Raw genomic sequence first — 14,788 nt, forward strand, 5'->3', positions numbered from 1 at the left:
CAAGGTCATGGGAGAAGATGATTGTCATGCATAAACTACATACATTGATGCACATACAGACACATGTACACACACACCATCACATGGCGTCCACACAGCTGTTTACAAGTCGTAACCCTTGTATTATCCTAGGCACTTTACTATTGGGAGTTGGGTCATCTAGACCAGTGTTTTTCAACCTTTTTTGAGCCACGGCACACTTTAACCTTGACAAAAATCCCGCGGCACACCAGCATCCAAAAAAATAAAAAATAAGCAGAAATTCATGGTCTCTATTGATCGACAGCCCCCCCCCCCCCCCCCCCCCCCCCCCCCCCCGCAATCTCACGTGCATTTTGTGATAATTGTGGCCAAAAAAGCAGGAAGTTGCGGCTGTTTTTTCTAAGAGATGAAATAAAAGTTAAATTAGAAAATTTAGAAACTGTTTGTTTGTCCGTTGAGGTTTCTAGACATTTCACGCGCACTCATTGTGCGCTGGGACACTGGCCCTTTAAGCCAATGCATCATGGGAGATGTAGTGTGAAAACTGCCGTAAAAGGGCAGAAAGACTCGCGTCTGTGAGCTTCATTGTTTTGTTCACGGTCTGACACGGTCTGACACCGGACTCTGTGGAAAGCTACACCGCTAAAGACGAGCTTTAGCTGGTATTTTTGTTGGAACTGAGAGACTTTATGAGCAGAATTAAGAACAAGGAAGTGAAGACTTTAACCACTTCTGATTGGTCAGACTGCTGACATGTGATTAAGCCTTCAACAATGATTGGCGGAGACAGGTAAAGGGGCGGGACTTTCCCGCAAACCGCTATAGCTGCAGGTAAATACCGTCATTCTTATCAAAATGTCTTTAATAGAATCAAATAAACACAAAGAAAAAGTAATTTTAAGATCTTTTATATTCCTCACTACTCAGTGTTTTATCAGGGCCTGTTTGGATGAACAAAGAGCTGATTTCCTGGAGATGGAAAATGTTTTTAGATCAGTGAATGATTAATGAGGGTAATTTCCCACTGCACACTTGACCATCTCCCACGGCACACTAGTGTGCCGCGGCACACTGGTTGAAAAACACTGATCTAGACCCACTAGACAGTGCTCTGAACCTTTTTTCTTCAATGATTTGTGATCTTCACTGGTGTCCATGGATTACATGAAATCTTTCCACCTTTATCCACCTTTGTCATGGTAGGGAGAACACGTCAATGGAAGGGGGGGGGGTCATCTAAGATAGCACAAGGGTTAAGCATATCTACACAAATCTACAGTACATATAGAAGATCTTTTGTCACTCCTACTGACATTTCCTCGTGCTCACGGACATGAGTACATGAGATTGTATATCCAATAAATAAATAGAAATAATAATAATAAAACATCCACCACGCCCCCAGTCAAAGAGAAGGAATGACCAGGTAGATGGAATGTGTTGTTCCTGATGTGTACTAAATCTAACACACAAAAAACTAACACACAAAAGTCAGGTTTTTCTATTGTGTCAATTTTACAACAACATACAGCAAAATAATAACAACAATAATAATAATAACAAGCAGCAAAATAATGAGGTCTAACATGGAGTTACTTTACTTTATTATTGCCATTTTATTAAACCAAGCAAATCTGTATTTTGCTACAAATAACCAAAATATTAATGCAGTCAACAGAGACTGTAAGGGGCCTTCAACATGTGAAATTATTTTTTTTAAAGTGTATTATGATGTTCAGTCCTCGTAAAAAGAAACCCTAAAGTGGTATTTTGATCCGTTCACACATTTCCAAGGTTTCCTCTGAAAAAACCTGCTCTCTGAGCACCAGCCCCTCCTGATGTACAAAAATGAGCTTTTCTCACATTTTGATGAAGATAAGTGAGAACAGCCCCTTCCAGGAAGTGTCTGCACTGTCAGCTCCGCCCCCAGGCTAACACACACGCCCACTTTCCACAAAGAGCTAGCGGTGATCGGCTAAACGCTATTATGTTATTGCACAATCTACACGTCCATCTTTGCAAATGTTTGGATGTTGTTTGCAGAGGCCGGCTCCAGGAAGACATCATGAATTGGGCGGGACCCACAAGGAGAGAAAGGCGGAGCCTAAGAGATCAAGTTTTCTTACTTCTGGGTAGGAAAAGAACTCAGGAAAAGAACTGATATTTAATTTTTTTAAATTGTTCTTTTAGTTCCAAAGGTAATATATTACATGGATATTGTTTACTATAAAAGCCTTAAGAATAGCATGGTATAGGCCCTTTAAACAGAAAAATGTATGTTCAAACTAACTGACAGCGCACAAAACTTCTAACTTTAAAATCTGCTTCTCCTTTTTTTCTTGATGGAGAAGCTCCATGTTTTACCCTGGGAAGCTCATAGTGAAGCTGTCCGTTCCAAAATGTCTAAAAAGGCAAGCTGAGAGACAAGGTCAATGGAAATGGTTACATTAGATGCTTTTGGGCCTCCTGTAGCAGAAGAAGTTCCTTCTTTCACTGCAGTCTCGGATCTTAAAGGCCCTACTGTTCTTTTCCAAGCTGCCACACCTGAAGGCCGGGCAGCTGGGAACATCCTGGTTCTGCACCTCTTCTCCACCCGCCCAGAACCAGGCATGACCCAGAAAACGCAGGCCTATCCAGACCTGCCAACATTTGACATAAACATGATACAATTAGACACTGGAGGAGCTGCCAGCAGCAGTGGTGCAGGAAAGCAGCCCACATCATTGGAAGAAGCTGGTTTAGCTTTCTGAAGAGCATACGTGATGTCGTCTTCAGTCATCAGGGTGGCCAGATCATACCAGCTGTTCCAGTCCGCAGGGACTTTATCCCCCAGAGACCTGCAGTGCTCTAAGGCCTCCTCCCATGTTTTGTTTTCCTTTACTAAAATCAACCTCTCGTAACACATGAACAGATTTTCCTTGGTACAGTCATCAGTTCTCCATGTGTCTTCATTGCGATACTTTAGTCCACAGTTTTCATGGCCGTGACCTGAAGACAGAAGAAACCGATGGAAATGTTGTTTACATACCATGATATAATTTGACATCGAGTATTCTAAATATGTAGGTTACTGTGAAAATGGTTTTGCTAAATAATCCCAAATCCATCCTAAAAGTCTTTTGATAAACCCGATCAGAAGCAGAAACTGTTTCACAGCAGGTCCTGGATCTTCAGAGCACATATGCAGCAGATATGTCAACTCATTTCAGGACGTCCGAGCTGGGCACATGTAAGCTATTCCTGATGATAATGTGGGCAAGTGGAGGCCACAGTCTGAAAGCTCTGGTTTGTTGAGCTCCTTCACTCTAAAGAACCTCGAATTGACCAGCAGTGTTTAGAATGCCCTTAACTCTTGTGCTATCTTAGATGACCCCCCCCCTTCCATTGACGTGTTCTCCCTACCGTGACAAAGGTGGATAAAGGTGGAAAGATTTCATGTAATCCATGGACACCAGTGAAGATCACAAATCATTGAAGAAAAAAGGTTCAGAGCACTGTCTAGTGGGTCTAGATGACCCAACTCCCAATGTTAAAGTGCCTAGGATAGAACAAGGGTTAATCAACTATCTTTTCTACTGTGAACTTTGTTTAAAAGTATCAGAAAAGAAATGAATGCGGGATCTTGCTTGTATTTTTTCCACAGCTGTTTTAAAAAAATATCTGAAATTAAAAACTAGAAATTACAAATGGACATGTGTGTTTGTGTCTATAGTTAGGTCATTTTCTGCACTGGACCATGGAGTCTGAAACATTTAAAATATTGTTTTCTGTCATTTGACCTTGAGTGGTCATGAACCAGGAGAGAAAAGCAGCGAGAAGAGCTACTTGTTCTTGAACAGGAATATGTTTGTGCCTTTATTTTTGTAAATAGTTTTGATCTGACCATGTTACTCTTGATTATTTTCACCAATTCAGTTCTGGTCCTGCTGTGTCAGGGGGCTTCATTGACATGAACACACGGTCCAGAACCACAAGAGCTACTGTATGTCAGATTGTGTGTGTGTGCATCTGTGTGTCTGACTGGGGGGTATTGTGAATGATAATGGTGTTGGTGCAGCTTACCATGATCCCTCCAGTTACTGTAGATTTCCACCTGGTTGCCTTCAGACCATTTCCAAGGATCTGAAATGCTGTCTCTGTAAAGTCCAATCCAGCCTCCACCTCTTTTAAAGAAGTCATTTTCACTTTCATCATAAATTGTGACCATCTCAGTGTTACTTCCCTGGCAGATAGCCTCTGCCTCTGCCCAGGTCGCGAAAATATCATACTGTGTGAAATTTGCTGGTCTGAGGCGCAAGAGATTCCCACAGATTGCAGGAAGGACGTGCAGGAGAAAGGAAAAGATGCAGGTGTTTCTCATCTTGGCTGTTTATCTGCAGTCACAATAAACACATTAGTTTACAGTCAGAGCAAGGTTTTGCTTGCTTATTTGTAATAACTCATGGTTGTATCAGCAAAACTGCAACTATGCATCTTCAAAATGATCTGCAGTCATCAGCAAGCCTTTTGTGATGATGTTTCCACTGTGACAGTTTTTTTTTTTTTTTTTTTTTTTTTTTTTTTTTTTTAACTTGTCCTGTCCAACAGCTAGGCAAACAGATGAGAGCTGAGGGCCTCTTGTGTTGGACATATTTTATTCTAACAAGAGGGGTTATTCATCTTCAGACAAACCAAAGGTATGTCTGAATAAACCCCTTTTGTAATTGAGGCCAAACTTTATTAATTTCAATCATGTTTGAAAATCTTTGGTGTTGGACCGGACGGAAAAGGAAAGCGGGGAACAAGAGAGAGGGACGTTAGAGAGAGGGGGGGGTAGGAGGGTGATAATAGGAGGGGAAGGGGGGTAAGACCATGAAGCAGCATAGAGCAGGCAGGTTTACTGGTTGTTTATCGTTACGGTACGGTTCAAATGTAGTACAAAAAGGGCGGGGCCTGTTCACACACACTCAAATATTATCAACACACCTGCTAGCCACAGAAATGTCCACATGTCAACATGCACACAAAACAGATAGTGTTCACGAACGCATACTTATGCCTTTAAACCAACTAGTGTGAAATCTTTCATTCATTCAATCATGCAAACTATTAGTGCAAAGGTGAGCTAACACCTGTGCTCAGGTGAGTGTTTATGTTCTTCTAAAATGGATGGTGGAATGTGAAAAGAAGGAGGAGGAGCGCCCAGCCACCCCCACACCCATACCCCCGCCGCAGCAGCAGCGGCAGCCGGAATTCCCCCAGCGCCACACGGGAACAGGCAGGGAACAACCGCCCCCCGGGCGACCAAGACCGCCACCCAGGCCAGGGCCAGCAGGACCGCCGCGAGGCCCCCAGAGCCAGAGAGCAGGGAGGCGCAGAGGGAAAGAGAGCGCCGCCCCAGCCCAGCCAGGAAAGCAGCCCCCCGCCGCGCCGGAAGAGCCCAACGCAGGGCCCCACCGGAGAGGGACGCCCACAGCCCCAGACGAGCACCCCACCACCACCCAGGAGTTCCGGGCATCCCCCCGCCCCGACCCCAGGTACGAGCCAGGACCCCCCAAGGGAGACCCGCTCCGCACCCCAGGCAGCCACCCACCCGGCCCACGGTTGGTCCAGGTAGGAGCAAGGCAGGGGCCCGCCGCCCCCGCCCAGGAGGGGGGAACCCCGGGGAAAAAAGGGCGGCCCATAAGGGATGTTATAAATATGGCCCGACCAGGCTCGGCCATGTTGGAAGTTTGGCGGGGCCCAGCGCCCAGGGGCAAGGACCAGGACCCACCCCCCAGGGACACGAACACCCCCGGCTCAGGTGTAATATGAACCCCCCCACCGTGCGGAGAGAGCACCGCCGGGCCCAGGGAGCCGGCACCCAAGGGACACGGCCGCCATCGCCAAGGGGCCCACACCCCCCACCAGGGACGGGGAAGGGGACAGATGGACCCAGGTCCCACCTTCCTTGTAAAATGTGTGTGCGTGTATGGGTGTTTGAGAGGGTGTTTGTGTGCATGTGTGTGTGTTTATGTTTGAATGTATATATTGAAGGGGGAGGGGTGTGTGTACTAAGGGGGGTGCAGTTAAAATTGGCGAGTAGGGCACTAAGGGGACATCTCCTGATTACTCACAGTGATGTCCCCTCACCCTCCACACCAAGGGGCCCTAAATGTCTAAGGTGCGGTTAAAATTGGCGGGTAGGGTGCCAGGAGGACATCTGCTGCTTGCTGGCAGTGATGTCCAAGCACCCCCCCTACCAAGGACCCTACGTGTCTAAGGTGCAAATAAAACCGAAAGAGGGGGGGCCCACTCCATACGGCAACCATAGGAGGGGGGCCACTCCCAAGTAGCCCCCCCCCAAGGCGCATCGCAGGCTAAACCCCCCACCCCCTCACCCTAATATGAGGTTATATAAGGAAGGGGGTAAGTTGGGGACAGCTGGTAGACTGTCCCCCGGTGGTCAAACAGCCGTCCCCCAGCCCACCCCCAGCAAAGGGGCCAGGGCCACCCAGCCCAGGGGCCCACCCCCGGAGGCGCCGACACCCCAGGCCCGGCACCACCCACCCCACACAGAGAGAGAGGAGCCAGAAAGCGTCGCCCCCCCCCGGAGCAAGCCCAGGCCCCCACCCCCAGACGCCGGCCCTAGAAGAGCTCTGGTCAGGCCTCGACGGGACCGAGGAGGCCAACCGGCCGAGGCAACCACTGATTGCCTCAGCGGAGACCCCGACCCGCTAGCCCCCCCGACCCGTACTAATAATGGGCCCCCCCTCCCCCCCAGAACGCCCCCCCACAGGACAGGGCCGACAAGCCCCCCACCCCACCCCACCCCAGACCCCGCAGCCGAAGCGGGTGACACCCAGAGCGACCGGGGGCCCCGAGAGGGTTGTCCCGTCCCGTCCCAGAGCCAGGGAAGGGCCGATCCCAGCCCCAGGTGCAGATGGGCAGCCCATCCGGCGCCGCTGGGCCCCCCCCACCCGAGCAGGGCCCCCCGCCAACCCCCCCCAGCACAGGCAAAGGGACCACCCCCCCAAGCCAAGCCAGACCACCACCCCACCCCCCCACCACGCACCCCCACACCCAAGCCCAGAGGACCACGCAGCGCCCCAGCCCGCCCCACCCAGGCACCGGACCCGACCCCCCGACCAACGGAGCCCCCCACCGCCCCCGCCAGGCACCGGAAGCCCCGACCCCCACCCCAAACCACGGCAGAAGGGCAAGGAGCAGCGACGACCAGGCCCTCCACTCCCTAAGTCATGGAGTCAACCACAGGAGACCAGAGAGACTGAATTCTTTCAAAGTTACTTGAGCTTTGGGCTGACATTTTTTCCAAGCTGATATGATCAAACAGCAGATTTCTGTGTTGACTTATGTTTATATTTTTCTTGTTTTTCCAATTTATTAAAATAGTTTTTTTGGCAATACAAAGAGTTATGAAAATGATAGATGCTAATCCTTCTTCTATATCGATGGCACTCATGTCACCAAGCACACAAAGTGACGGTGAGGCAGTGATTGAAACCTTAAGCCAGACTGATAAATCGGCACATACCTGCTGCCAGAGAGCCCTGACAGGAGTGCAGAACCACAGTGCGTGCATGTAGCTGTCGGGTAGATTATTATCACAGTGCTCGCAAATGTCTGAGTTACTGAGACCCATCTTGAACATCCTCTGTCCAGTGTAGTAAATTCTGTGAAGAGTTTTGAGATGGATTAGCTGCAGATTTGGACTTTTTGTCAGTTTAAAGGTGTTAAGACAAAGTTCTGACCAGAAGCTTTCATCTGTGCTGATGCTCAAATCTGCATCCCATTTTTTTGTTGGAAGGGCAATATTGTTATCTAAATTACATAAAAGTTTGTATATTTTGGAGAGAGTTCTATTCATTGAAAAATTAATCAGAGTGGTAACTACATCTGGTAGCTTTAAATCGTCGTCTTTAATTTTATACTTTTTAGTAATACTTGATTTAAGTTGCTGATATTCCAAGAAGTTATTTATTCCATGTTTGTCTTGAAGTTCCTGGGGGGTTATGAATCTTCTATCAATAATTACGTGCTCTAGTTGTTTTATGCCCCCTGCTTGCCAAGCTGGGAAGTGAATCATTTTTTTGTTAATAAGGATGTCCGGGTTGTTCCAGATGGGTGTCATTTTGCACGGTTGAATTGATGATTTTGATATTTTGAGAAATTCCCACCAGGCTGTTAAGGTGGCATTTATATTAATGCTTTTGAAACAATCCTGTTTTTTAACTGTTTGGCTAATAAATGGTAGCTGTGACAGGTTGATCTTTCCACATAACACCTGTTCCAAGTCTAACCATGAGTTGGTTTCTGGATTATTTTTTAACCATTTTAAGATATATTGTAATCTATTTGCAAGAAAGTATTTGTGGAAATTAGGTAGTTCTAATCCTCCACAGCTTTTTGCAGATTTTAAAGTTTTTAGACTAATTCTTGCAGGTTTGTTGTTCCATAGAAAGCTTGATATGGATGAGTCTAATGTTTTGAACCATTTTAATGGCGGTTGTGTGGGAATCATTGAGAAGAGATAATTAACCTTGGGTAAGATTTTCATTTTAACCGTGGCTACCTTGCCCATAAGGGACAGAGGCAGGTTGGTCCAGCGTGTTAGATCGTCCTGTATGCTTTTCAGTAATGGGGTGTGGTTTAGCTGCACCAGTTCTGATAGTTTGGGGGAAAAGTAGATACCCAGATATTTGATATTTCCTGTTTTAACTGGAATTGTGAGTCTTTGTTCCATATTCCTGTTGAGTGGTAATAAAACAGACTTATTCCAATTAATGGAATAGTCTGATATGGAGGAGAATTCATTTATGATCATTGCTGTTTCATTTACAGAATGTAAATTCCTTAAAAACAGTAATATGTCATCCGCATAAAGACTAATTTTATGATGGCTGTGTTTGGTTTTTATTCCTATAATGCTCTCATTCTGTCTTATTGCTGCAGCTAAAGGCTCAATGAATATAGCAAAAAGAGAAGGAGAGAGTGGGCAGCCCTGTCTGGTTCCTCTTCCAAGAAAAAACCTGTTTGAAGTCTGTTTATTAGTTCTAACTGATGCATTGGGGTTGTGATATAATATTTTGATCCAATTGATGAATGCTTCTCCAAAACCAAACTTATGGAGGGCAGCAATAAGGAACTTCCAATTAACTCTGTCAAAGGCTTTTTCAGCATCCAGCGATAGTACCGTCATTTCCTGGTTTTTAATGGTGGCAAAGTCTATTATATTAACTAGTCTACGGACATTATCATCCGAGTGTCTGCCTTTGATGAATCCAGTCTGGTCGAAGTGAATTATGTGAGGAGTGATTTTTTCTATTCTCTGTGCTAGTGCTTTGCAGATAATTTTTACATCTGCATTGATTAAAGAAATGGGGCGATAGCTTGAAGGACTAGTGGGATCTTTGTCTGGTTTTAGAAGAAGAATTATGTTGGCTGAGTTCATGTTAGGTGGCATTGATTGGCTCTCATTAATAGATGTGACAGTTTTATAAAATGTTGGTGCCAGTTGTTCCCAGAATTCTTTATAAAACTCAGCAGGAAAGCCATCAGGCCCTGGTGCTTTACCATTGGGCATAAGTAACAGAGCTTCATGAAGTTCAGACGGCAAGAGCGGAGAATCTAAGTTTGTGATTTGATCCTCATTTAGCCTGGGTAGGTTTACATTATTAAGAAATGAGTCAATACTTTGCTCTGACGGATTGATCTGCGGTGTGTACAGGTTTTTATAAAAGTTTTCAAATTCGTTATTAATTTTGACCGGGTCATGGGTGACATTTCCTGTTTGGTCCATAATAGAGGTGATTGATGATTTTTCTCTGTTAATTTTAAGCTGATTAGCCAGAAATTTGCCAGATTTATTAGAGTTTTCAAATCTTTCAAGTCGTAGCCTTTGTATTTGAAATTGTGTTTGTTTATTAATGATGTCATTTAACTGCAGCTTTAAATTTTTCAGATCTCCCAGAATGTGTTCCTGTGCAGAAGCAGCATAAGCAGTCTCCAGGGTTTTGATTTTATTTTCTAATTCTAATAAATCTGCTTTCTCTTTGCGTTTTTTGTGCGTTGAATAAGAAATGATTTTCCCTCTCATGACTGCCTTTGCTGCTTCCCAAAGAACGCACGGTGGGATGTCTGGAGTATTGTTGAAGTCTAAGAAGGTTGCCCACTCTTTTTTAAAGAATTCAAGAAATTCCTGGTCCTTTAACAGAGACGTATTAAACCTCCAGGTTGTACCAGAGGGTGTGGATTTTTCCCTAGAAATGTTTACAGAGACTGGTGCATGATCACTGATAATAATTGGATGGATATTGGAGCTTTGAATATTTTTTAAAAGAGAGTTACTGATTAATAAATAGTCTAAACGGGAGTGTGAATAGTGAACTGGAGAAAAAAAGGTGAACCCTTTAGTGCTTGGGTGACATGAGCGCCACGCGTCGCAGAGACCCAGATCATTCATGTACTGCTTTAGAATACTTGCAGACCGCCATGTACGCTGGTTTGCTGCTGTGCTGAGTCTGTCAAGTTCAGGGTCCAAAACAAGGTTGAAGTCTCCTCCTATAATGATTGTGGAGTCAGAGTGAACTGAGAGTGAGGTGAAGAATCTGTGAAAGAAGGAAGAGTCGTCAACATTAGGACCATAAATACTCACTATACAATAGTCCTTATTCTGAATGGATATATTAATGATTACAAATCTGCCTTCTGGGTCAGTAACTGTATCCTTATGAGTAAAATTACGGTCTCTCTGAGGGCCTGGTTCTCCGCTGCGAGCTCCCGCACCTGCTGCTGGCTGAATTCCAGAGACTCCCGCAGACCTTGAAATTCTCTATGGAGGATCTCCAGCAGATTGAGGCGGCCATCAAAGCTGGAGAGCTTTTTGTCAATCGAATCCAGGATATCGCTCATTCCGCTGCCTGGAGAGGACACAGCCCCGGGAGAGTCCTCAGGCCGTTCACGCTTGGCGGAGGGGGTGGTGGTGGCGGTTCTGGGCTTCACCATGTTGCAGGTATTAAAACACTCGTCAATGAAATTCTCCAGGTCCTCCAGGCTGACAGAAGCTTAATACTCTTAACAGGTTATGTTAGTTAGCAGGAAATGTTTTAATATGGCGGAAAAATGAAACAAGATCGAAAATGTTTGTTCAAATGCTTACGCGCCGCCAAGTCGACTCACCACACTCGTCTCGCTGGGTCTCGCGATACTACAGCATCACGCCTCCACTGTGACAGTTTTTGTAGACTTTTAAAGCTTCTTCAAATTTTCAGCCACTTGATTTTTCTAAAGCCAAACTGTTGAACCAAAGTCATTTTTTAAACAACTTGATTTCTTTCTTCTTTTTTAGTAGCTATTGTGTAATTTTGAGCTTTCATGTTGGTGTTTTCCAATAATTTCCATTCATCTTCTCTTCCCGCTTTGTTCCGTGCACAGTCACCGGGGTTGCTGGTGCCCATCCCAGCTACTGTGGGGTGAAGGTGGGGTACGACTGAGACTGTTCGCCAGTCCATTTTGGATGATATTTTTTGCAATGTCAATATAAGTGTTTTTGCAACTGAAATTGACCGTGTCTATTCACATGTTATTTTTTAAAAACGTGCTGCCCAAGCTGAATTTCTTCTCAGCTGCACAGACCTGGAGGAAGGGTTAAGGTTAGGATGACGTTTGCGGTTAGGGTTAAACCACCAAATAGTTCCTGAGCTCGGCCGTGTCTGCAGCTCACCGCTACTCAATAACAGAACACATTTCATACACCTATGGTGCGTGACAAATTTTAAATCTATTAGTAAATACAACAATAACAAACAACAAAATCCAGCCTTTGACGCACTTAAAATATGAGTGGGCAACGCAATGTCCATCTTGGCTGGACGTATTATGTGTGGCCAACATGAATTTCCATCACTTTTTGTGCTGGTCCTTCCATATATCCTTTAAAATATATGGCATGTTTCTAGATCAGTGTTTTTCAACCTTTTTTGAGCCAAGGCACAATTTATCCTTGACAAAAATCCCGCAGCACACCAGCATCCAAAAATTAAAAAATTTGAAACTCTATAGTCTGTATTGACCTACAGCCCCCCCACAGTCTCACGTGCATTTTTCTAATAGTTGTGGCAGGAAAAGCTGGAAGTTGCAGCTTAATAAAAGTTAAGTTAGTTTTCCGTAATCATTTTTCCCTTCAGTTTATTAACATGCAATTTTATGTTACCTCACAAAAAAACAGGTATATTCTTTCTAAATAGTGATTTATTTTTTTAATTTATTTCAATTTTAGTGCAAAGGCAACTGTAATTTTTAAAACAATTGTATGATCACAATATGTTTGATAAATTTTAAACAAAAAACTAACATTATATTGATGTTTTCTGTAGCTACACAAAAGTGAACATGTTGAAGTTTTATTAGTTTTTCTTTTGTCTTAATCAAAGATGAAGTCTTTGAAAACTTTAACAAAAATGTTTAATTTCTTTTTATACTAAATTGTTTCAATTTAGTTTAATTGTGTCTGTTGGCCACTTCACCTTCATCCTGTTTCTTAAATGTTGTTATTACTTCTTCTTAAGTAATGGTAAATGGCGTATACTTATATAGCGCTTTCTACCTTCTTACAAAGGCCTGAAGTGCTTTACAGTCACATTCACACACTGATGGCGGCTCCGCTGCCGAACACTGGCTCCAACCTTCCACCAGAGGCAAGGTGGGGTTCAGTGTCTTGCCCAAGGACACTTCGACACATGGGCGTGCAAGGCGGGAATCAAACCTGTAATATTATGATCATGGGTCGACCGCCCTACCGCTGCACCACGGCCGCCCAAGTTAACATATAAAATAATCCAGACGTTATTAGAAAAGTGTTTCAGTTAGAAAGATGACTTGGACCAAACTCTCGGATGTTTGGCTGTTAAGAAACACAAACCTTGAAGGAGAACTAAACTGTTGACCTCTGACCTCTGATTTCATCAAGAAGATTTCAAAACTGATGTGTGTTCGTTGTGGTTTAAGACGTTTGACAGGGAAGACTCATTGTACGCTGAGACGCTGTCACTTTAACCCAATGCATCATGGGAGAGTAGGAGAGTAGTGCCAACTGGCAGAAAGACTAGCGTCTCTGAGCTTCATTGTTTTGTTCACTTGTTCCACGGTCTGACACCGGATTCTGTGGAAAGCTACACCACTAAAGACGAGCTTTAGCTGGTATTTTTGTTGGAACTGAGAGACTTTAGGAGCAGAATCAGAACAAGGAAGTGAAGACTTTAACCACTTCTGATTGGTTAGAATGATGATGCATGATTAAGCCTCCAAGAATGATTGGTGGAGACAGTTAAAGGGGCGGAACTTTTCCAAAAACAGAGCTGAAGCTGTGACTAAATCGCGGCACCGTCATTCTAATCAAAATGTCTTTAACCCTTATATTATGTTAAGGGTCAATTTGACCCATTTCAGTTTTTGGTTTGACCAAATAACTGGTTATCCTTTCTTTTTCTTCATGAAAGTTGGTGACTTTTCCTCATCTAGGGTCATGAACTTGTGTGTAAAATCTGGATACTGTGATGTGCCGTGGAATGTCTGTGCACAGTTTGTTTACAAAGATTATGTTGCGGGTCATTTTGACCCAGACACTTTGATGTGGGCAAGTAGCTGTCTAGATCCGAAATAAACATGTCTCTTTGATGTACTTTATTTTGACTGCTAAATTATTTATATTTTGACCGTCTCTGAATTTGACGTTCAGACTCAGAGACCCAGGTGTGTTGGGGAGGAGCTTTCTCTCCCTTGTCCTTGTCACTGTTCTCATGTCATCTCTTTGAGAAACACAGCAAAAATGAGCTCCAGAAGATTTACAGCTGAAGAAGCTTTATCACTGTTTTTTGATAGTGATGCAGAGGAAGAAATTTCAGAGATAGAGGATCTTTCAGATGCAGAGGACAATGTTATTGATGATCCAGATTTTCAATTTTCCAACGATGAGGAGGATTCAGAGGACATGCTGGACATGACTAACTTGGAGGGGAGGCATGTATTTCAAGAGAAATGGAAGTCACTGTATCAGACTGACTTGAATGCTTATGTTGGAATTCTGATATTAGCTGGAGTGTACAGGTCAAAGGGAGAAGCAACTTCAAGTCTATGGAATGAAGAGAATGGAAGACCAATCTTTCGAGCAACAATGTCTCTGGAGACATTTCACATGATATCTCGTGTGATCCGATTTGACAACCAGAGTTGGTCGACGTGAAAGTGACAAACTAGCTGCAACCAGAGATGTATGGGATAAATGGGTCGAAATTCTACCTTTGTTGTACAATCCTGGTCCCCATGTTACTGTAGATGAGCGCCTTGTTCCATTCAGAGGGCGCTGTCCTTTCCGACAGTACATGCCCAACAAGCCTGCCAAGTATGGCATGAAAATATGGGCAGCCTGTGATGCAAAATCTAGCTATGCATGGAAAATGCAAGTGTACACTGGAAAACTACCTGGAGGAGCACCTGAGAAGAACCAGGGGATGCGTGTGGTGCTTGAAATGAGTGAAGGGCTGCAAGGTCATGACATCACATGTGATAACTTCTTTACATCCTACCGCCTTGGGGAAGAACTTCAGAAGGGGAAGCTGACTATGTTGGGAACAGTCAAAAGAAATAAGCCAGAACCTCCCAGTGAAATTCTCAAGATACAGGGGAGACCTATGCATTCCTCAATATTTGCTTTCACTGAAAAAGCAACAGTTGTTACATACTGCCCGAAGAGAAACAAGAATGTTCTTGTAATGAGTACAATGGACACAGATGCATCTCTGAGCACAGGAGATGACATGAAGCCACAAAT

The sequence above is a fragment of the Oryzias latipes genome, chromosome 24 (assembly GCF_053564925.1).
Source record: "Oryzias latipes strain Hd-rR chromosome 24, Olatipes_Hd-rR_3.1".
NCBI classification, from domain to species: domain Eukaryota; kingdom Metazoa; phylum Chordata; class Actinopteri; order Beloniformes; family Adrianichthyidae; genus Oryzias; species Oryzias latipes.